The 24,392-nt window shown below is 39.8% G+C and overlaps 2 protein-coding genes across 2 annotated transcripts in view; one reads left to right on the plus strand and one right to left on the minus strand.

Annotated features, from left to right (window-relative positions):
- Positions 1 to 22,497, minus strand: part of P2RY14 (purinergic receptor P2Y14) — a 45,372-nt gene extending 22,875 nt beyond the window's left edge. Inside the window, exon 1 of the mRNA XM_054585217.1 lies at positions 22,436 to 22,497. The gene's annotated coding sequence lies outside the window, so the exon portion shown is untranslated. The remainder of the gene's footprint in view (positions 1 to 22,435) is intronic.
- Positions 1 to 24,392, plus strand: part of MED12L (mediator complex subunit 12L) — a 312,438-nt gene that overhangs the window by 138,115 nt on the left and 149,931 nt on the right. The window lies entirely within an intron of this gene.

Below are 24,392 nucleotides of genomic sequence, written 5' to 3' on the forward strand. Positions count from 1 at the left end.
TAATCAAAATCAGTACTTGGGGCTGTGCAGAGCAAACTTGGTATAATTTCATTGCATTAAATAATGATGGCAATGTCGAAAGTAGCAAGTGTTTTACAAGAATGTCAAAGAAAAAAATATTTTTAAAAGGAACAGTATGTTTATAGTGGCATTCGATTTCATAAGCTGAGGGGCGAACTGGAGATACTTGAAACTCAAATCTCTGAGCCTTATGCATTTAACACTTTGGGGGAATTTTTTTTAAAAAGTATTGACAGATTCCAGTAGAACAAAGCTAAGGATGTGCGGAAAACCTGAGGGCCTGACAGGAACCTCTAATCATGAGATAAATATCAGTGTCTGGCATTTAGGAGTCTGTTCAAGGCAAAACAGGCCCGTTTAAACATGAAAGGTGTATTCCTATAAATGAGATAATTTAAGAGGCACACCTCTTTTTTACTGTATTGAAGTTGACTATGTCTGTAGTTTCACATTGTGCCATAAACCCCTAATGAACTCCCAGCCCTGCCCACACTCTCCCAGTGCAGTGGGGCAGCAGTAAGTAGCACGCGGTGTGCTGTTTGATGTGGTTTATATACCACATCCCATTTCTAAACACATTTATCTATTCTCTCACTCCTGGCCTTTATCAGGTTGTTTCCTTTTCCATCTCCATCGGTTGATCTCTTGTGCCTCTCTTAGAACCCAGCTGGGACTCCATCGCTGATGGCACTTTTCCTTACCTTCCCACTCCCTAATGGACTGTTTCCCCCTCTCTGAATTCCCATAGTGCTTAATTTGAGTTCTGATTAGGCCTCAGATGTTATACTGCATCATGGGTGGTAATAGCTGTCCTTCCTAGCCTGGGACGGGGGGTGGCAGGTCTTCTGCTGATGTCCCCCAGTTCTGTTATTCATGTTAGTCACCTGGCATGTTGGGCAGGAGGGCAGGTGATTTTTTGCAGCCTCTGCCACTCCATATTGTCAGGCCGTGCAGACTGGCTTACTGGGCTTGGCACACCGCCCCTTTGCTTAGCAGTCCGTGGACATCCCATCACGAAGGTGAGTGTGTTTAATAAATGAGGACCTCCACTATTTTTTCCTAACCCAAGAAATTTAGACATATTTTTAATTTTGATTTCTTTGTGTTAGTACTTCAAATTAAACTAATTTAAAATTTTTTATCAGAGTCATGCATTTATGTACTTTAAGAAATCAAACAATAATATAAAACTTTTAATGGGAAATAGTAGTCTCTGCCTTTTTTCCTGTTCCCCCATGGCCACCTCTTTCACTTTTCAGCTATTATTTTGAGGTAGCAACCCCTATATTCCCATACAACTGACATTTCTTGGCTTTCAGAAGGGTCTGTTGATTTTTTTGTGTGGAAGATGAAGATTTAGCTTCCTTACCCTCCATACTTATCTTCCTCTAGATAAATATGTCTACCATTTTTGGATAAGTTAGTATCACTTTTTTATATAATTAGAGCTGTGTAAATATTATTTATAGCCAAGGCTCATGACTTGTATCGAAAGGGATTGCAATTCCCCAGTCTCCTCTGGACAAAGCAGAGGAATCTGCCCTCTTGGTCTAATGAAGGCCCGCTTCTCTCTTGCTCCAGGCTGCCCATTTTCCCATTTATACTTAGCTAAGGAATGTAAACATGCTACATAAATATTAACTCTTGCTATCACTTCAGTATTATAATTTGAGCCAAACCTCATTTAGTTAGTTCTTAGCTCTATGTCTGTGAATAAGCTTTTCTCAACAGCTGTGTTTAGAGAAATATATAAAGTCCAGGTGTATGTTTATGTATAGAAACTTCTTAACATCAGGCAGAGGAAGTGTGTGTTTAAAATTCTTCTTGTTGATAATTTTCTGTTACGTTTCATTGGAGAGCCCTTTGTGGTGGTCAATTTTAAGGTATTTTGCTTTTGGCATCTTGCAATTATTGCTGTCTTGGAAAAGTCACATGCACCCTTCCAAAACTGTGCCTTTTATTCTCATCTTCATGGTTGAAACTTTAATGCTACTGGAAGCCTACATCAAATTTTGACCCTGTGCCTTGGTGTCCTCTTGTCGTTTTCCCAGAAGCCTTTTATTATATTATACTTGATAAGCAAGGCCCTCGATTTTATTCATTAAAAAATATAGACAGTCGCTTAGAAGATAAAAAGCTTCTGAGTCATAAATAGACGGGCTGGGGATTGGCTGGGAGAGTTGATGATACTGTTGGGGGATGAATTTCACGTAATAAGAAGCAATTAGAGAGAAGAACTAACTGCCAAATAACTGTAGGGATGAAGACAGTGACTCTCGTTCGTTTGTAAAAATACTGTTTTGGGGGGTTCATACTAATCGGTAACCCTCATGTGTGAGGGTGTGACTTAAATATCTACCTAAACTTTTGTCGTGGGTCAGAAGGGGAGGGCATCTAGGGAATGAACATCCAATAGAGGGAAAGTCTATGGCAGTTGAGTGCTGCTCACACAGGGACGTGGGGTGTAAACAGACACCCTCGAGCAGGAGCTGACATCTGCGCTGCCACGTGCCTTGACCATACATCCGTAACAATCACAGCCCTTTTTCCTATAACCTGTAGTTCAGTCTTTTCCTAGGTGCGTCAGGCAATCTACCAGAGCCTGCCCCTGAGGTGAAACCTTTGGCTAGAGATTCACCTAGGAAAAAATGAAGAAAAAAATTATAGCAAACGTGACTATTCCAGAATGGAAACAGAATCAGGGATAGATTAATCTGTGAATTTTTTACTTTTTTATTTTTATTTTTTTGCAATTAACCCTGCATAATGTATTCAGAGTTACATTTGGGGACTCCAGAACGCAAGCTCTGCTTCTTTATCAGCCTGGGGACAATGGGCTAGTTACGTAATTTCTCTAAATCTGTGTTTCCCATCTGGAAAAGGGGCTCTAGTATATCACCTACTGCATTAAAGCTGTTGGAAAGTATAAATGAAGTAATGCACATTTTCTGCCTTAAGTACTCAGCTGAAGTAGGGGGTCAGTAAGTGGTAGGTAGGGGCTCTTATTAATGTAATCACAGGCTAATTGTTGCTTTATAATTTTCTTGAGACTAGATTATTATTAAATATATGGTAGATATAGAGTGCTGTTCTCTTCGGTTTAAGTAAATGTTATTTTTATGAAAAGACTCAAACTTTAGGAGGTCTGGCTTAGTAACGATGGTTATGGGAAAGCTCTCTCAGGTGACATAGCCATACATAACCTCAGGAAAAGTATTTCCAAATAGGAAACGTAACATCTGGAGGAAATAAGCAGTATGTAGTGCCTGGTAAAAGCAAACCTTTAAAGATGGTCATACTTCAGCGGTTTACTCTTTGGCCAGCGTCCCTGGAGCCCTAGGTGAGGAAGCCAGGCTCCCTTTCCACCGCTGATCCCCGGTGCCACTCAGTCTCCATGGGAGTGTGAATGAGCACGCTCCCTCTTCTTCAGTGTTGTCATCCTTAGAAGTTTTTAGGGTCTTGCTACTTTTCTTCATATTCTAGACAAAAATGTGTGGTCCTAAAATACCTCTTATTTGCCAGAAATCACATCTGACTGCTACCCTACAGGAAAGTCTAAAGCTTATCATGCTAATGGCACTATTTAGCAATGTATAGAGGAATCTCTCTTATTTTAAGGCCTAGGAGATGCCAAGTAGTAGTAAAGGCAGGAAACATTTTTCCTTAGGTTAGAAGGACCAAAGTTAATATGAGGAGAACATTTTGTAAATATTTTGATAGTTCATTTTGTTATTAACCCATTCTGTTTTATTGTGGGAAGTGCCAGAGGAGTGTTTTTAATGGTCCATAGGGAAAAAAATATAATGTTTGCATTTGTTAAATGATCTCTTGCCATTTGCCATCTAGTATCATTTATCAACTTTACATACGATGTATGTGCTGGTGGCCAAGAGGCAACGTGCTTTGCACTTAGTTTCAAAACAAAACAAAACAAAACAAAACAAAAAAGCAGCACATGATACAGCTGCTTCTGAAATATCAGAAATGATGCGGTTTTAAAGAGGAAATGATTATGAGAGACTGTAGACCATTTTGATCCAAGGTTTCTCAGAAACACTTCATATGGTTTTTCAGTGACCTGGCCTGGAAGACATCTTCATGTTGAGTCTTTTTCCCTAGCTCTTATTCTGTAACTTCAGCTTAATCCTCCTTTTACTGTATGCCAATTGGCTTCATGTAGTTAGTCTAAATATTTACAGGATCTTGCCTTTTAGGCAGTTGAAACATTTGTTGACCTTGTGGTTCTGAGGGTGCTAGAGACATTTCGTGTGATTGGTTGAAAATAATGTCTCTAGAGTAGATTGCCTTACTTAGAATGTTGGCTGATGCACATACTGGCTCTGTGTCCTTGGGCATGTATTGAGTTAGTCAAAAAGTTCATATAGTTTTTTTTCTGCAAAATAAAATACATTTTTCATTATCACCAATAACTTTATTGATTGGCATATTTTGATATATTAACTATCTTCCATGTGGTATAATGTTGATTGTTCTCAGTTAACGTCTCAATTTGATTGCTATGAACTTCAGCTGGTCTACTCAACTGTGGAGGATGGTCTAGCGAGAAATCTCCAGCACAGAATTTCGCAAACCACTTTTGATACGTTTGATCAGTTACATCACCTTCTCCATACACTGCACAAGTCTTTTTTTGTTTCATTTCATTTTTATCTTTCTTGAAAGAATAAAGCATAATATGCTAAAAATGTTGCTTATTTTCTTCCATTTTTGGCATTAAAATGGCTACCCAAAAATTCACCACTTTTGATAAGTTTTTTCTAAATTACCCTGATATTACAGCTGTCACAATACAATCTAACACAATTGTTTTGAATAAAATTAAAGACAACGAAGTGCTACTACAGCCATTTACGAAATAAACCAAAAGAACTTTTTGGCCAATCCAATACTTAATCTCTCTCTGCGTTAGCATTCTTTTCCTTGGGTTGATTTATACAAAAACAATGATAATATCTACTTACATCTTTTTGTGAGTTCCTGGCACATAGGAGATGAAAATTAATGTTGCCTGTCATAATGTTGATGAACAAGTAAAAAAAAAACTTGAAGGAAACTTGCATTGTAGGGGGTTTCTTATTACCTCTAAAAGATAATGATTGCTTGGAGAAAACATGATTTTGAAATGGAGCTTAATCGTATTTACAGATGTGTATTTTATCATAATTTTCTTCAGGCCTTTGTTCAGACTGTCTTCTGAGTGTCATTGGACCATTCAGTATAGATGAGATTCACACAAATTTTGAGATTGCAGATCTGTTCTCCAAAGTACAGAATTTGAATGGTAATTAATATTGGCTGCTCCTCTCCCGTCTTTCCTCTGTAACTTGCTTTAGGCATTTTATATGTAGACAACTTAAGAATCAGTTTGTTTTGGCCTCAAGCTCAATTTTTCCGGCATGAAGCTGTGTTTATTTTCTATACAATACAATAGTTAGTGAAGGTAGAAATCCAGTAGGCATACCATTGCAATCTGTGGCATTTGTAGGCCCACTTTGGGGGCTTATTTTCATTCGGAGGCACAAATAACCCTGTGATGGATCAGAAAGGTTAGGATGCTGCATGGTCCCTGGCTCAGGCTCATCAAACCCTCCAGACCCTCACCACTTTCTCTAACTCTCTTGTGGCTTGTTGTTACATCAACAATTTTAATTAGAGAATTGCGTTGAAAATGATCTAAGATCATTCCTCCTTAAAATTTTCAGGATTTTCTGGCAGTTCTTGTAGTATCTTTCTAAAGTGTTTTTCCAAATTCTGGTTCTAGCAAACTTTTTATAAACTATATGTGTATGTGTGTTTTTGTTTTGGTTTGAGTGGCAGAGCAGTGGAACCTATTTTTTTATATTGAAACCTTAAAAGAATTCTGATGGATAAAAGAGATAAAATTGCACCTCTGATTGCAGTTGGAGATGGAGAGAGCAGCTAGCCTGCCTGCTCAGTCCCTCCCTTTTTGCTCCCAAGATGTATCTGTGGTCTCCTATGATCAAGGCAGACAGTTTGAAAACTGTGGATCTAGAAGACCTTTGTTCTAGAATAAGCCTATAACACATTTTGCAACTATGGGCTGACAAAGGGTTGCCTTTGTCTGGAAAGACACATCCAAAAAAATATTGCTAAGACTGATGTAGAAGAGTTTACTGCCTCTGTTTTCTTTCTGTGGTTTCTGTTCTTACATTTAAGTAGAGCCTTTAATCCATTTTGGGTTCATTTTGATATGTGGTGTAAGAAGTTCAGTTTCATTTTTGTTCTTGCACGTAGCTGCTGGGTTTCCCCGCACAAGCAAACTAAGTGTCCACTGATAAATGGATAAAGGAGATGTGGGGTATACGCACATGAAATATTACTCAGCCACAGAAAAGAATGAAATTTTGCCATTTGTGACAACGTGGATGGACTTACAGGGTATTATGCTAAGTGAAGTAAGTCAGACAGAGATGGACATGTGTCATGGTCTCATATGAGTAAAAAAACGAAACAAATGAAGAAACAAAATAAAACAAACAGACTCATGGACATAGAGAACAAGTTGATGTTTTCAGGGGGCAAGCGGGTAGAGGGAAGAGCAAAAGAGATAAAGAGGAATAATAGATACAGATGTCCACTTATAAAATCAGTAAGTCATGGGGAGGTACTATACAGTGTGGGGAATATAGTCAGCATCGTAATAACTTTGTATGGTGTCAGGTGGTTACTAGACTTATCATGGTGGTCACTTTGTTAGCATATATGTGTTGAATAACTATGTTGTACACCTGAAACTAATATGATTTTGTATATTGACTATATTTTAATAAAAAGTTATATCTAGAACACCAAAAAAAAAATCCCTAATGAATTGACATTTAGAAGTTGATGGAGGTACTTAGGTTACAAGGAGAATGCTGCTGAGTGGATACGGTCCCTTTCCTTAGGGAATTACAAGATAAGGACACAGAACCAATGATTTCAAACCTGGGCTTCCTTTCTGTGGAGAAGCCTCCTGAATGGTTGGTGGTTGGTTGGTGTGGGGCCAGCTGACCTGTGTGTTGTTGTGCCTGGACCAAGAAATAGGGGTTTCTCTCTTTACCCCAAGCATCTCAGCCCCTTCCTGGGACAGTGTGAGATACTTTTTGGATCAGATGTCTTTATGCACAAGAGCATTTAAGAATGAGACAGCCTCCATGAAATCTAGACTATCTAGTAACTTTCTATTCAGTGCTGTATTTGAATGTGCCCTCCATTTGTGACTCAGGTGAAGTACCAGTTACGCACTTCAGGCATTCCTGAGGTGGGCCTAGAATAGAGAGAGGGCCACTGGGTCAGTCCAGTTCTCCAGCCTGCAGGTCCACACATCAGCCAGAGAGCCCCATGGAGGTAGAAAGTTATGTAGCCACTGAAAGGTTTGGCTCTTCTTTGAAAAGTGCTTGAATATCATAGGTATTTGATGTGTCCACATGTGTATTTTATTCAAAAGAATTACATTTTTTTTATGAAGACACTTATTTCTCTTATTGATATCTGTATTTGTGTATATATTAAATGCAAGTTATATACATTTATTATCAGTAATAAATCAAAGAAATTTGTTTACCCTCCAAAAGCACTTGGTAATGCTTGGGAAAGGAATAACATGGAATGAAAAGTTCACCTGAGGTGTTTAACGTGTTTAACTCCTTTTGTTTGAGTTTGATTAGTTAGTGTGCCTTAGGACTGTGTCCACACAACTCTCTTTGAGAACATTGCTTTCTGAGAAACACTATGAACATCTGGCTTTCCTTCAGAAGTAGGCACTCCTTTTGAAGTGTTACATATTTTTCTCCTTGTCTTTAAGATTTGAGGAGAAACTTTCTGATCTGAAGTATTGCCCCAGGAAATACTATTGAAGAGATTTCCTTTACCAAAACAGATGGATAGGGTGACGTTATAATTTATCATTTAAGCAGAGACATGTTTGAGAGTGAAAAGGCACATTATTTATAATCACACCGGGACTGGATGAGTGAACTGGGTCTGCCCTGGGCAAACTGGGATATAATTCACCCTGAAGTAGGTACACTCTGAATAGTTAGACTAGAAATTTTGAATATGCAAAGTCTTTTGAAGACCCTGGATTTACCTAAACTTTAAAACGAGTCCCCACACAGGCTCTACCCTGTCTCCCTTCATAGTGAATGCTGCTATGATGTAGGATTGCCAACTACTACGAGCCACTTTATGGAGCATCTACTGTGTATAAATAGATCTAGCTTTTAGGAAAAACCTTTCTATCATCATTTAAAAGAACTCATTGCTTTGTTTAAAATTTTTATTGAATTTATCAGGGTGACATTGGTTAATAAAATTATGTGGGTTTCAAGTGTACAGTTCTGTCATACATCACCTGTATATTGCCTGTTCAGCACACAGAGTCAAGTTTCCTTCCATCACCATTTATCCCCCCTTTACCTTGTTTTACTTCCCCTCACACCCGTTTCCTCTTGCAGTCACCATACTGTTGTCTGTGTGTATGAGTTTTATTTATTTAATTTTTGGTTAATTTCTTCACCTTTGTCACCCAGCCCCTCAACCTCCTCCCCTCTGACAGCTGTCAGTCTGTTTTTTGTATTTATGGGTCTATTTCTATTTTGTTTGCTGATTTTGTTCATTAGATTCCACATCCATTGCTTTTCCAAACAAAGGTCCTGGTTTACAGTTTAGCCCCAGTGCTTTTTTCCCCTGCTCAGTTATTTCCCTGCTCTGTTCTAATTCCTTTATGATGTTCCTGTGTTAATTCATCCTGCTCTCTCCCTTCTATGGTCCCTATATGTTAATTCTAAATTATTTAGATCCAATTCCCTTTTTTATGTGATAAATATTTCAGATTTGTGAGCACTTTGAGGGGGAGTTCAGGCATTTTTTAAGTTTTTGGAGTGACTACAGCATTCAGGTCACAGCTGGGGACACGGTGGATTCTCACTGTATTAATGGTGTGGCTGGGAGACCCCGGGGCAGGGTACCAGAGCCTGAGCGAGTGTCCTTCAGCTGGAAAAAGAATGAGGCCTCTTCAAACTCATAGACATAATTTTATCCAGATTAAAACTGTTTGCTTAAGGATTGATATTACCAGAACATATAATGAACTTATGTTCACTCTTATTTCCTTCTTAACCTAGCTCTACTAACATATCTTGAAAACTAGTTTTAAGGACAGTTTACCTAGTATAACTCATTACTGATCAGCTTTGTTCCTTGATGATCACTTTCCTGGGTGTATAGGAATTAGGACCTAGTCTTCAAAAGGTAATGAACTTCTTATTTGTGTGAACGACTGTAATCATTTTGCCCTCTTCAGAATGTTTTTCCTGCTGTGGTTGTGCCAAGAGAGCTACAACGAACTCAGCATTTAGCTTTATCCTGAGGGCATCGCAGCCATTATGTCAGCCTTTAGGTTTCCGTCTCCTCAGACTGAGTTCTTTGAGGTCCTGGATGTGTCTAGCCCTTATCAAGCATTGTCTGGTGGTCCTAAAGTGCTTAATGACTGAATGTCATTGGCTTTGATTCTCTTGATGGGAACATCTTCAGAGATGTTTTATTTATGCATTTGATTCCGAAACAGCAGAGAGGTAGATTTTTAAAACTACATTATACTCTTCCTCACCTTCATTTCAAAATGCCTATATATGAGAGAGATTAGGGAGGTGTCTTGCATGTATGAATGTTGGAAAGCAGTCCGCCCACCCCCCCCAACCCCCACCGCCACAAAAAAGATGCAGGTTGTAGTGATGGTGGAGTTATATTGGCAGACACTACATGGTAATTCACCAGTATGTAATGGAAAAATGGCGATTAGTTTCCTTATATTACTTGTTTTAGGGAGGTTGGTTGCTCATCTTAAGGAAAAAGCCAAATGCCCACATAAATCCTTAAGCCAGTGATTGTCAAAGTTTGGTTCCTGGATCTGGACCAGCAGCATCTGTTGAGAACTTGCTAGAAATACAAATTCTCAGGGATTAGCCAGACCCCCTCCCCAACCAAAAAAGAAGAAGAGAGAGAGAGAAAGCTTGAGGGTGGGTACAAGGATACATGTGTTAACAAGCATGTTTGCGAGCACTATTATACCAACAATTTGTGGCAGCTTAAAGCTATGAAGATCTTTCAGATTGGATGGAAGCCAGAAAGCCAGAAAAATGTACAGCACATTTTATACAATAATGGGGGTTTGGGAAGCCCTGATTAAGTATTCTGATATAAACTATGCATTTTAATTTTCAGAATACATCCTATTAGAATTACTAGATTTTAAGTCACACACTAGTGATTATTTTGAGAATTTGATTATTATTCATCTTTAGTAGCATGTGTAGCCTTGGCCTGTGTAGGTTTGCCCCTGACTTTTGTGGAGAGCGCACGCACTGAGATTTCTCCAGACGTTAACCCTGGACCCTGTGTGAGTGTCAGCTTGGTGCTTGTGGGAGGTCCTGATGACCTGCTCACTCAGCCGTAGAGTCGACCTTGTGGAAGCTACTAGCAGTCTCCAGCCCAGCCAGAAGGGTGAGAGGGGAACTCAGTGAGGGATTGCCTTACTTTAAACAACTTCATTTTTAAAAAAATACACTAAGGAATGCATGGGAAAATTAGAAACCATAGAAAAATGAATAGGAGAAAATGAAGATCACTAGAAAGTTTATCTTTGGGTAACCAGTTATCTTGTTGTAAATGGTAAAAAGAGGTAAAAGAAGAATCACTTGATGACTTTGATACTACGGGGGAGTTTATGCCTCCTAGTTATGCACTACAATAATAGCAATGATAATAATGCTTACCATTTATTGATTCTTTCATAACATACCAGACACTGTTCCAGACTCCTTATTTATACTAACTCATTAAAACCTGATAGCTAGTGTATGAAGTAAGTACTATTAATGTACACCAATTAAATGAGGATGATGAGACACAGAGTGGTTAAGCATCTTGCCCAAGTCACACAACTGGTAAGGATTTGAGTTGAGCCAGGGAGATGGCATGGTTGTCTGTCTGAAACTTGTACCCTCTGCTGGTCCTCTGGAATGCTGGCACAACACTACTGTGAATTACTGCTGGGTGGTGGTGGTAGCGATGTAGAGGAGACCCATGCGTGAATGCGTTGGGGTTGAGGAATAAGGAATAGGACATTTCTGCATGGGTCACGTAGGTGTAGAGATAGATCAACAAGTCTGGAGTGTGCACAGGTCCTCCTCTTAGGATGGCCCAGGACCCCTTAGTGTTTTGGTTTACTATTAGTCACATTGTGAAATATCTCCCATTCTTTATCATCGACATGTGGAATGGTTAAAAGAACACCTGCTGATTGGAACCTTCCTAGCTTGCCTTAGAATGATGAGCATCTGTTTAATTTTAAACTGGATGACATTACATTTTCTGTGCTGAACAATTCACAAACAGCTGGAACCAGAAGGACGTGCACAAATGTGGCATTCACACAATTTGGTACTATAATGAGGGCTGACAGCATTATTATGTCACCGAGCCTATAAATGATAATTTGTTCATAAAGTTGCCTTGTACTTTGATCTTGAATTTAATGCCAGTTTGAACCATAACTTTCCAAAATGTCACGAGTTTTGTGTTTCACCATTAATTTAACTTTCCTTATAATTATTTCCCGGAACAGTAGTGGAAATTTTTTCTTTAATGTTATCTGAAAGGAAGAATCCAAGAGCAAACTGATTTAATACACTCAGTGAGTAAGGACCCCTCTCTAAGGGGTGTGTGATGTAAAGAATGTGGGCTACAAGGGTTGGAATTCTTGGATTCAAAGCCGGCCTCCCCCACTTACCAGCTGTTTGAATCTGGCTAACATACTTAATTCACCTGTTAATTGGGAGTAACTCTGTATCAGGTAAGGATTCCTGTAAAAATTCAACAAGATACTACAAAACACTACTGCAATGCCTAAAGTGTGGAAGACCCTCAGTAAGTGTTAGCCATATTAAATACTGGGAAGGCAGGTAAGTGTGAGCAGAGGTTGAGATCTCTCACCACTGCTTCCCGCGCACCTGCGGCCCCCCCCCACCCCCACCCCGCCCCGCCCCGCCCTGCATTGCTCAGCATCTAGGCGACTTTTCCATGGCAGGTGTTAAAGCTCTTTTTCTTTAGAATAGTTGCTCGCCATCCCATTGAGGGAAAGAATCATGAGGTAACCATTTCCCTGTTAATGGATATTTGGATTATTTCATATTTTCCTTATCATTATAAACATCTTGTATTATTTCCTTTACTTCCTTCTACATATGCCTGAAAACTTTGAAGGCTGTGTTTTGAGTTGGTCTTCAGGACCACTGCTGTAATTGTTGCACTATTTTGTGACACTTACTTGGTGGGATACTAGGAGGAGTTTTGTGTTTAGTTAGTATAAAATTAAATAATCACATGCTGTCCTGTAAAATGAAGAACTGCCCTCTTTCATGAAGACAGTAGCAGTGTGTTTTGTCAGATAAGAAAGAGGAAGCCCCCTAAGAGCTTTTATTGAAAACTTCTTGTGACCTTTTTAGGTTTATTAACTAATAATCCTAAACTCATTAGTTGATACATAATTGTGTGAAGTGCACATAACCCATTATGGAGCATTTTCTCACTTATATTTGAAGGCCTGCCTTTTTCTCTGAAACAGTTTCTCCTCAATTGCAGTTTAATTTGTGTAGTTAAAAACTTCTCTCAGTCATAATCAATGCTGGGAAGCAGGAGCCTCCTATTTGGTCCTCCTGACTCCTTACCCCTCTCCTCAACCCTATAGTGTCCTCTCCAGCCACGTGCAAGAGGAGTCTCTAAGAACACAAATTGCATCTCAGTACTCCTTTGTTCAAACCCACCCCTGGCAGTTGCGGAGGAAGAATAAAATCGGGTTTGGCTCCTGGCCTACAGGCCCCCTGAGACTTGGCTGGGCGCCCTTCCCCCACCCCCTTCCTGACTCCACTCCCTGTTCTCTGCCTCACCCCTTCGGTTGCAGCTGTGTTGGCCTCTTGCTGCTATTTCCCCTCCAGCAGAACAAACCCATCTTTCACTTAAAGTCACAGAGCGTAATGGAGATGTTAAGTGAGTACTTACTGTGATTAGGTTTCCTTTAATACATTAATTTGTAAGGCATTCAAAGTCCTCTATTAAAATGAGAACATGAACTGTCTAAGTGAAAATGTATACAGATTTGTGAAATATTTAAAACATATCATAGAATGTATCTAGAAATCCCCAAATAAGAAACTTTTAGATTTATATTCACAGTCCCACTCAGTGGGTTTGTTGCTGACTGAATGAACTTAATTTTAACACAGGCTATCTAGACTCTAGATATTATTAAAATTATACTTGCACAAAAGCAAACAGTATATGATATACTCTTTGTATATATTCCTCTTACCCCTTTGTCCTCCCCATTTCATTCAGGTCCCCTGTTCTGATCCCTCACCTTCCTTGTGATTGTCCTGAGCATCTCATCCACCGGGCACTCCCCAGTGTATCCTGTCACCTTTCTGTTTGGTGGTTCGTGTCAGAACTGGTAGTTATTGGTTTATTGTGTTTCCATCCCCAGGAGTATAAACTCCCCAGGTCAGGCAGTTGATCTCATTCAGTGCCATGTCTCAAGCACCTAGAATAGTGCCTAGCACATGGAAGGACTCAGTAAATACTTCAGTTAATGAAGGAGTAAAAGAAAGGGGAGACATTTGTAGAAGATAATGTATGAGGCTGTGTTTGGAGATTTTAGTCTGAATATTGATCATAGCAACAAGAGTAGGTTCTTTGGATGGAGGTTTGATAGGTAGACGTGTGGGGGTGGGGGCATCTGTTGAAATGTGGATTTGCTATGTTAAGTCTATGCTGTCAACTATGCATCAGATATTATGCTATTACAGTGGTTCTACTTAGGTGGGTATTCTGTTTTTACTGACGAATAAGCTGAGCAGGCCAAGGCTGAGTTAAGCTGGAGTTTGAATATATCTTTTTGGCTTTCATATTTTTGTCATCAAAGCGTTGTGCTATGTTATTGAGAAATAAGATGATGATGGTGATGACACCCGTAAACACTATTCTTAATGCCAGTCATTCTTTGGGCACTTTATGCATATTACTTGGCTTGGTAAAACTACGGTCTGGTTGTCCCCTTTAGTGAGAACATGGCATACACCTTTTGTTAGGTGGGATAGGAGTGGGTTTAGGTACACACTAGTGAGGCAGAGTGTTGTTACTATGCCATACTTAGTTTGTTAAGATCCTCCATTTTGCCATCCATCTATAAAACATTTGTGGAGAAAACTTCACTGTGCCATTTCCTTACTAGGCTAGGACGGACTCGGTTCTTTTGAGGAATTAATAGTGTAGGTCTGGGTCTGGGTTATTTTTACTCATGTGGCTTCTCAAGTATTTAAAATTTCTCCTATTAGTTGAACTAAACCAACAAACTGTACAACTGGCAAGGCGGTAAGTTTATGGTTTTCAAAGGAGAATTAGTACATGACTTTAGTCAGCCGACCTATACTCAGAAAAAGTCTTGCTACAACACCCAATGATTAGGCAGTAAGTGTACATTATGTATTTTAAGTTAAAAAGTTTAAGTTAAAATAAGTTATTTTAAGGAGATATTTATCCCTTTCTAAAAATAAATTGGACAGTCTGTTTTTGGGGGGCAGGGGGAAACTAGCCAGTCAGTTGCCTTAGTGGCATTGGGGTGGGGTGGGGACTTCAGTACTCAAGCTCTTCCCAGTCCCAGTGATAGCAGGGGCCTTTATCCGAGTCCTGGGTTTTCTTTCCATCTCACAGCATGTCCTTTCTCTTCCTTTTTTCACTTCAATAAAGGTGGTTCTGGCAGAGATATTTATAGTAGGGAAAGAGGCAGTGAGATCATTGTGCTGAAACATAGACAGGCATTTTTAGGGGCCAGGAAAGAGAAAATATTAAACACTATAGGTCAACTCCTAAGACATTTAACTGAATTTAATATTGTTTTCCATATTCCCTTTTGACATTAGTACATGCAGAGCTATTAGCTCCTAACTAGGGTTTGGTCAAGAATTTATGTCAAATCAGTAAATGTCTGTTGGATTCTGATGAGAAATGGACCCTTTCCAAATATCTATAAAGAAAATAAAATGTAATCTATTAAATTATAATAGACCAAAGATTGTTGTTATAATTGAGTAAGTATTTCCTAGAGAAGATAGAGTGAAGATGTAAGGGTTTGTCTTCTTGTCTATTAGAATGTGAGCTTCTTGAAGTCATGGGTGCTGCTCCATGCAGTGTCCTTGCATCTAGAATCATGGCTGCCACATAGTAAGGAATCAGTGTTTACTGAATGAATGAATGAAATACCTTTAGAATGAGACTGAGATATCACTCATCCTCAGTAGTAGAATGGAAATGTTAGTTAGATAAAACCTCCTGTGAGCTCACCTGCCAACCTTTGACCTTAGGGCTGAGCTCACTGGGAAGAGCCTCTAAGCAACAGATGAGTTGTGCTTTCCAGCCAGGTATATCTCCCATAAAAAAGGTTGAAACATTTCAAGTCTTCCTAGTGTGAATCATCTCAGTGAATAGTTCAATGACATGATGACAATGTGAGTGATCCTGAAAAATTGAGAATTCTTCTCCCAAGTGACCACACCAAAGTTTATATAGCTGACCCTTGAACAACACAGGTATTGGGGGCACCAATCCCTCATGTACCTGAAAATTGGCATATAACTTTTGACTCCCCGCAAAATTTAATATGCCTACTGTTAACTAGAAGCATTATCAGTAACATCAACAGTTGAGTAACACATTTTGTATGGAATATATACAGTATTATTAAAATAAAGTAAGCTATAGTAAAGAAAATGTTATTAAGAAAATCATAAGAGAAAAAACATTTACAGTATTATTTGAATAAATTTGCATGTAAGTGGACTTGTACACTTTAAACCTGTGTTGTTCAAGATTCAACTGTAATCTCCTTTGGGCCAAGCCTGAAAGCCAAATAGCTGATCTTTTTCTTTTTTCTTTGAGATCCTAACTTCAACAGCAGATGTTATGTAGTTGAGTAGAAGCTGCCACCTCTCTCTGATCTGAAAGATGTAGGGTCAGAACATACCTAAGATCTTTGAAGTTTTTAACACCAGATGGAAGACTTCACTGAAGAGTAAAAAGGCAATAATTTAATTTAGATTGAGTGAATACAAAGATTTCAAAGGAATTAGAAATGTTGAGATCTAAAAGCACATGACTGATATTTTACTTTGCCTTTACATGAACAGGTGGACTGTGAAACTTTGTTGCAAACTTGATTTTTCTGTGAATTAATATAGCCACGTTATTACTATAAAAATAAGACTAATGAGTTGCCTATTAGGTTTGTATTTTTATAGGGTGCTCATCAGGAAAAGAAAACTCCCTTAGAGGAGCCAGAAGATTAGAAAGAAAGATTTTAAAGACTCGATGGAGGAGATTTGATTCCACAGGCTACTCAGGAATCTGGGAATTTAAACTAGATTTTATATAGTTTGATGGCGAGTATTTTTTGGTAAAGATAGGATGGGATACTTGTATTGAAATTGGTTTGTCCAGCCACTCTCCTTACATATTTTTAAAATAGATTTTATTGATTATGCTGTTGCAGTTTTCGCAATTTTTTCCTCTTTGTTTCCCTCTGGTAACCCCCCCTTTCCTACAGCAGTACCCTCCCCACATAACTCACGTCCATGGGTCATGCGTATAAGTTCTTTGGCCCTCCATTTCCTAGACTAACATCCCCCTGTCTATTTTGTTCCTACCAGTTATGCTCCTTGATCTCTGCCCCATTTTCCCCATTCTTCTACTTCCCCCTCCCAGCTGATAACCCTCCAAATGATTCCTGTACCTGTTAATTCTGTTCCTGTTCTGGTTTTCTTAGGGTTTTTTTTTTTTGTTTTGTTTTGTTTTTAAGATTCAGTTGTTGATAGTTATGAATTTGTTCTCATTCTAATGTTCATAGTTTTGATCTTCTTTTTCTTAAATAAGTCCCTTTCACATTTCATATAATAATGGTTTGGTGGTGATGAATTCCTTTAGCTTTACCTTGTCTGGGAAGCACTTTATCTGCCATTCAATGCTAAATGATAGCTTTGCTAGATAGAGTAATCTAGGGTGTAGGTCCTTGCTTTTCATCACTTTATATACTTCTTGCCAGCCCCTCCTTGCCTGCAAAGTTCCTTTTGAGAAATCAGCTGACAGTCTAATGGGAACTCCTTTGTAAGTAACTCTCTGCTTTCCTCTTGCTGCTTGTAAGATTCTCTCTTTATCTTTAACCCTTGGCATTTTAATTGTGATGTGTCTTGGTGAGGTCCTCTTTGCGTCCAACCTTATTGGAACTCTCTGTGCTTCTGAAACATGCATGTCTTTTTCTTTGCCAAATTAGAGAAGTTTTCTTTATTTTTTCAAATAGAGTTCCAATTTCTTGCTCTTTTTCTTCTTCTTCTGGCACCCTTGATGCAAATGTTGGACCTCTTGAAGTTGTCCCAGAGGCTGCTTCTTCTATCCTCATTTTTTTTTTCCTTCTTGTTGTTCTGATTGGTTGTTTTTTGCTTCCTTATGTTACAAATCATTGATTTGGTTCTTGGCTTCATCCACTCTACTGTTGTTTCCCTGTATATTGTTCTTTATTTCAATTAGTGAATCCTTCATTTCTGACTAGATCTTTTTTATGCTGCTGAGGTCCTCACTAAGATTCTTGAGCATCCTTATAACCAGTGTTTTGAACTCTGCAACTGATAGATTGCTTATCTCCATTTTGTTTACCTTTTTTTTTTTTTCTGGAGTTTTGATCTGTTCTTTCATTTGGGCCGTATATCTGTGTTTCATTGTTTTGGCAGCCTCTCCCTGTGTTTGTTTCTATGTATTAGGTAGAGCTGCTTTGACTCTGTGTCTTGGTAGTGTTCACTAATTTAGTAGCTGTCCTGTAGGCTCCAGAGGCACAGCCTCCCCTATCACCCAACTGGGTGTTCAAGGTGCATCCTTCATGTAGGCTGAGTACACCCTCCTCTTGTAATTGAGCCTTGGTTGCTCTTGGCAGATCAATGGGAGGGACTTAACCAGGCCTGTCAGCTGCACGGATTGGCTGTGACCACTGACCACGAACCTCCGCCCTCCGTGGAGGATCAGCTGTGTGGAGGCAGGGTTGTGGTGCTCTGATGTGGTCTGTAGCTGTCCATTGGGTGCCCTGGCTCTGGGATTTCCCTGGTGGTGCTGGCCAAGGTCAGCCCCCACCTGTGTTTTACCTGGAGCCACCCTTCCTGATCTATAAAGTGATGTTAGAAGGCTGCTGCCTGTACTGGGCTTGGAGATTCCCAGGTGAAGCCAAGCTGTGAAACTAACCTGACTGCTGTGAATGCCTAACTGGAGCTCACTGAAGCCATCTGTTGCTTGTTTGATAGGATTTAGGAAGTTGTGAAGCGTGGTCCAAGATCAGCCATTCATATGGAAAAGCAGTTTGGGTGGGCCTGTAAGTTGGGTGGGGCAAAGTCTCTGGGGCTCTCCAGGGCAGGTCAAACAACTTTAGCCAGGTTGATGGAGTCTCAGATATGGCACCAGACTACTGGCTCCATGGCTGTGTGTTGGGGGGAGGCTCAGAAAAGGGACAATGGCCTTTGCTCTCCCCAATGCCAGACACTTCAGTCTCTCCCTGTATGCCACTGGTGCCCTTCGAAGCTGCCACCCCAGTGCTGGAGCTCAGAGGGAGTGAGTCTGAGTAAGTGAGTCCATGTGTGGGTTCTTTAAAAGGAATTACTTGGGGCTCAGCAGTTTCTTCCATTGAATCAATCCCCACTTGCTTTTTGCAGCCAGAAGTTGTTAACTTCCTGGCACTGGAACCCTGGGCTGGGGGGCCTGGTACTCGCTCTTGAGATATCCGTCCCAAATTTTTTCCCCACCACACATGGGATAAGGGACCAGCCTGCTCCGTGTCTGCGCCCCTCCTACCAGTCTGGATGGTTGTAGTTTCTTTAATTCCGTAGTTGTTAAACTTCCATTCAACTTGATTTTTGACGGTTCTGAGTAATAGTTGTTCTGTGTTTTAGTGGTAATTTTGATGTGGTTGTGCGAAGAGGTGAGCCATGTCTGCCTATGCCACCATCTTGCCATCCTCCTCCCCCTAGATATTTTGAGGCAATTCATCATTCAGCATTCAGGGAGGCTATGGGTTTAGTGCTAGATGTAGCAGCAAGAGTTGAAGCTAATTTGCAGCCCCAAGCAGCAAACAGAATCCAACCAGTGAACCCCCTTTGTAGCATCTAGTCTGAACCGTAAGGATGACCACATAATTTGTTGTCCAACCTCGGACACTTCTGAGGTAGAAAGGGGGACTATATAGTCACATCCAAGAGCCCTTGAAAACTGGAGAGGTCCCAGGATGTAGGGTCACTTCACTCAATGGATTTCAAAATTGAATGTGCAACAGGATCATCTAGAGGGCTTGATAAAGCACAGGTTGCTGGGCTTCACCCCCAAAGTTTCATAATTAGTTGGTCTGGGGTCAAAAATTTGCATGTCTCACAAGTTCATTGGTGGTGTTCATGCATCTTGTCTGGGGCTACACTTTGAGAACCATTGCTGTACCTGAAGAGACTTGCGCTAATGATAAAATTTTCAGTTAAAAGAAGCTCTCCTTGTCCAGTTCTCTACTGCTAGTGAGTCGTCTGCAAGTGAGGATTCCTTTGAGGAAGGGGGTAGAATAAACTCGTTCCACCTGTGTCTCTGGACTGGCCTGTTCTTGGTTTTCCCGATAATGCTTACACTGGGAGGCTGAGACATCTCAGCTGGTACTAACCTCACTTTCAAGGAAATGTTGAAACTAAATGGAGTAAATGTGACCTGGTTTCTTACCATAGAGACTTAGGCTTGGGGAATCCTCAATACTTAAATTCATATTAGAGGCATTTTATAGAGTGAACACTGTTTTAGGCAATAATATTCCCTTATTCAGCAGTTGACTTCAGAAGTATCTGAGATCTAATTGGAAATATTCTGACTCCCTCCCTCACTCCCTCCCTGCTTTCCTTTCTTGGTCAAGAATAATGTTAACTATGTAGGGGAAATATACTGCATTTACTACTTAGGCATTTATTCATTATTTTGCCCTTATTAAGTGGCTTAGATTGAATGAGAACTTGTAGGTAATTTTATTAGTAAAAAAAATGTGTTTGAGGAATTTACCTATAGATGAGTGGTTCTAAAGTGTGGACCCCGAGGTCACCTGGGAATTGTTAGAAATGCAACTTCTTAAGCCCCAACTCTGACTTGGAAACAAAAACTTGGGGGAGTTAGGCCTGGGGATATGTGCTTAACAAGCCCCAGATGTGCAGCAAAGCTTGAGAAGCACTCTTGTAAGTGGTTTTATATCTTATCTGTTTTGGTGTACAAAGGTGTTGAAATATCCAAATTATATTTGCCAGTGGTCTGATATATAATTACAAATATATCTGTCTTGATTAAATTAGCCTTTATAATAATGATGATGAAAACAATAATGATGTCAGCCCATATTTACTGAATGCTGAAAGACTTTACAAATATTATCTGATTTAATCATATAGTGGTCATGTGCTAATGTCATCATTGTTTTACAATTGAGGGAATGGGGCTCAGGGAGCTCAGAGTACCTTGCTGCCTAGTGTACCCATTAGCTGTTTCAATGTGGTTCTCCTCGCCCACCCACCCAGTTCTCCTCACTTGAGAGACTCTTTTTCTACCACTCCTTCTCCACCCACTGTATTCTTTTTGAAGATGTCAGGGATAATCATAATTTTATGTTTTTAGTTTAACTTGTGCCACCTCCTCCTCCCCCCATTTAGATACATGATGCTAGATTGAACATTCCTATAGTCAGGGAGTTGTAAATACTACCCTACAAATTCATACCTGAGGATGAAAGTACTAATTGAAGATGACTGAAGAATGCGCTGATTGGTGACTGGTGGGGGTGGGGTGGAGGGGAAGGAATGGGTGTGGCAGTGTTCATGCTGTGCTGAGTGAAACTGTGGGCTGTCGGAGCCGGTTGTGCTCCCGAGGCTTAGGCCTCACACTGAGATCCGCCGGGGGGCCTTGGTCAGGGGCTGTGACGTGGCACCCTCTCATCTTTCTCTCTTCACCCAGCTCACTTCCCTTTATGAGTCTTTGTTTTGAGGATCTTGGCATTTCCTCATGTCTTCCTTACTAAGCTATAACAGACCCAACCATTTTTAGCTTATGTGTATATTACCAGTGTGCGATTGTGTATGTATGTGCATACTTTTATGTGTGTATTTACAGATTTCATTAAATGAAATTTATTGGTATGTTCACAAATCATAAAATGTTATTCTGATATTTTATAGTTAGTGCATTATGTTCCCTTATTTTTTAACTTATCAATATCTAGGTTTTTTAGTGCTAAAATTGTCTTTAAGTCTGTTTTTTAAAAAAATTTAATAAATTTTAAATTACAGTTGACATTATATTGTTTCAGATATAACATATATAGTAGGTGTATATGTAGGTGCATATAATTTACAAAGTGATCAACTCTATGTAAATCCATTACCCATCTGACACCATACATAATTATGCAGACTACAGTGTGGGTTTTTCTTTCTTTTTTTTTGCCACTGTGATTTTTGATATATTGTCCTTGAAGGATTAGTTGTCCTTAAAAAAGTACTTCTAGACTAAATGTGTTGTATGAGATTGGTTGAATATGCTGACACTGTGAATCTGTCCCAATTTCCCTGTGCGTAATTTAAATTTATAATGTTTAAAGTATTTTAAATGATTGAGCTGATTAGTCATAGATCATAATAAGTAACATGAACTAAAATGTTTCCTTTGCATAGGATAGATGTTTCTGCAAGTTAATATTCTCTTTAAAGGTAAATACATATCTTATTAGGTAATTGGGGTTAACTTATCCCAATTGCAAAAAAGATAAAAAAGCTTTCTACTTCTATAAATATATATACAAACATATACTAACTGCATATCTTTGTATACATGCAATTACAAACAAAAACATGTTCACATGGGCTCATATATATTGTAATAATTAACTTTGTAGCTTTTAGAGGCAATTTTGGTACATGCTTACAAGCTTTGGAAATGTTTGTCCTGGATGAATAACCTTTTAAGCATTTTCTTTGCTATCTCTTCACCACAGATATATTTTGACAGCCACAGTTGGAAATCACAAATAATCATCAGTGATAAAATTTCAGACTGGATTCCATAATCAACATAAGCAAATATATTACCATAACCACCAATCACAGTTCTCAGACAAAAAGGGAAAACACAGACAGTCCACTGTACTCAGCATTGCTGCTGCTCAGCTCTGACCTCTCTTTGCATTCGCACGCCCCACTCGCACACACTCGGTTCTCTCACGGAAAAGCTGCCTCCTTACCTGCCTCCAGCTGTCATCCACGAGTCAGGGAGCAGTCATTGCAGGATGTGTCTCACTGTGCGCTCCAAACTAAGACTGTTACATACAGAGTTCTCCCTAGTCTTAAGAAAAATGCGAACGGGAACTTGACGGAAACCACGAGATAGTGGGTTGAGCGTTACTGCCAAATTGGCCAGCTAGAACTTATTCAAGGCTGGGAGGTGGATGGAGGAAAAGATGTTTGAATCTCTGCAGGTGTCTGGCTGGCCTCTGTGGTAGTTTTTTTCCTTTGGGGTCCAATTCATTCTTGAAATTCTCTATTGCTTTTTCTCTATCTTTGCATCATCTGGTAAATAAACATCAGGCAACAACTTCAATGTGTTTTCTGTTTAAACCTTGGCATTGCCAGATTCAACATGGTAAGAGGTGGAGAACTGATGGTGGGTATCTGAGGTATAAAAGGTGTGATTCTTCCAGAAACACCAGCCTAAGAGGAAACCAACAGTCACACAAACTAGCATGTCCATAAACAAGTGGTGATTGGTGTTACCTTGAAATGCAGAATTAGCCTTTGCGTAAAGAAGCATTTCTACACCAGTGACCACATCTGTTAGATAAGAGGTGTTGCCATTGCTGTTTTTCTTCACATTAGTTTTTTCATATTTGAGCATCATGAGAAGGACTTCAGATAAACCTACCATGTGTTAATCTTTTGCCAAGTTTGTGCTGCTTATGTTATGGTTTTGAAAGAGAGAGACAGGACCCCTTCATAGTTTCAGTTCCTTTCAGGCTTAACAATATAATTTGTAATGTCCTGCAGAGTGCTCCAGTGCCTTTCCCAGTGGACAATAGTGTGCAATTAGATTGGGAAGTACTCACAATTTGGCTTCAAAGGCCATACCAGAGTGTATGACTCAGAACCAGACAAGAACCAGATAAGAAAGAAACTGTGGTCTGAAAGGCTCCATACAAGACTTCTGCACTTATGGTGCATTCACTCAAGTGGCTCCATTGCCAAATTACAGGCTAATGGCTGAATTTAGAAAGTTCAGTTTGATTTAAAAACATAATATATACATTTACAGTTAAAATAATTGGTGGTACTTATTCACATGCTTATGAGGCTGCCAGTTGGTGTTCTCAAAGCTTCTGTGCATCTACTATGTATAGTAGGCAGTGTTCCAGACTGCAGGTATAGTAGTGACTAAATCACACCTAAGTCTCTTCCCTGATGGAAATGCATTTTCTTATTTTATGTCTCATACACAAACTTAATAGTTGCTGTTGATCCATTTAATAGTCAGTAGAGGCCCGAGGGACCCACAGTTGGTTTAGAGAGGCTCTATGTTCCACGGTGCTGCTTTGACTAGTGTGCATACTGGAGCTTGTTGGTTTCTGCTGCAATGACATCTGGCAGGTAAATAGGCGGAAGAACAGACAGAAGGATGAGCCATCAGAGCCTGGTTATTGCCAGGGCACATTACAGAGTCCTAGAGATGTAAACACTATGCTGATTAAATGGATGGTTTGGCAGTATCAGTCTTGAAAGTGCAGCTCTCAAGGCTTGCCTGATTGATGGCCGGAGGCGCTGTTTATTCTTCCTGTCCCAGAAATACCCACCGATCATCCCAGGCACTCTCTTGTGCCTTTTGCCTTCTCCACAGGCTGCACCCCATGCCTGTTAGTGAGCATGACTGGGGAGGAAGTTATCATTTCTTTCCCCGGGGCTGCTTTTTTCCCTCTTGGTAGTAGAAGTTGCAAAGTCCAAGGCCAAAGGGATAGTCCTATAAGTGGTCATCTGATGGCAAGTGGTCCAGATAAGCGAGGTAGACCCTGTATACAGCCTTCAGGAAATGAGGAACTGTAGAAGTAGAGAGATCATGCCCAAGAGCCGCTGCCACTCAGCGAGAGCTTGTCAGGTTCTAGCATTGCCTCATCTCTGGCCAAGAGATGAAGTCAGAACCAGAGTGCTGATCGT

This window comes from Pteronotus mesoamericanus, unplaced genomic scaffold (genome assembly GCF_021234165.1).
Source record: "Pteronotus mesoamericanus isolate MK-2021 breed Mesoamerican mustached bat unplaced genomic scaffold, CSHL_Meso_final contig_82, whole genome shotgun sequence".
Lineage (NCBI taxonomy): Eukaryota > Metazoa > Chordata > Mammalia > Chiroptera > Mormoopidae > Pteronotus > Pteronotus mesoamericanus.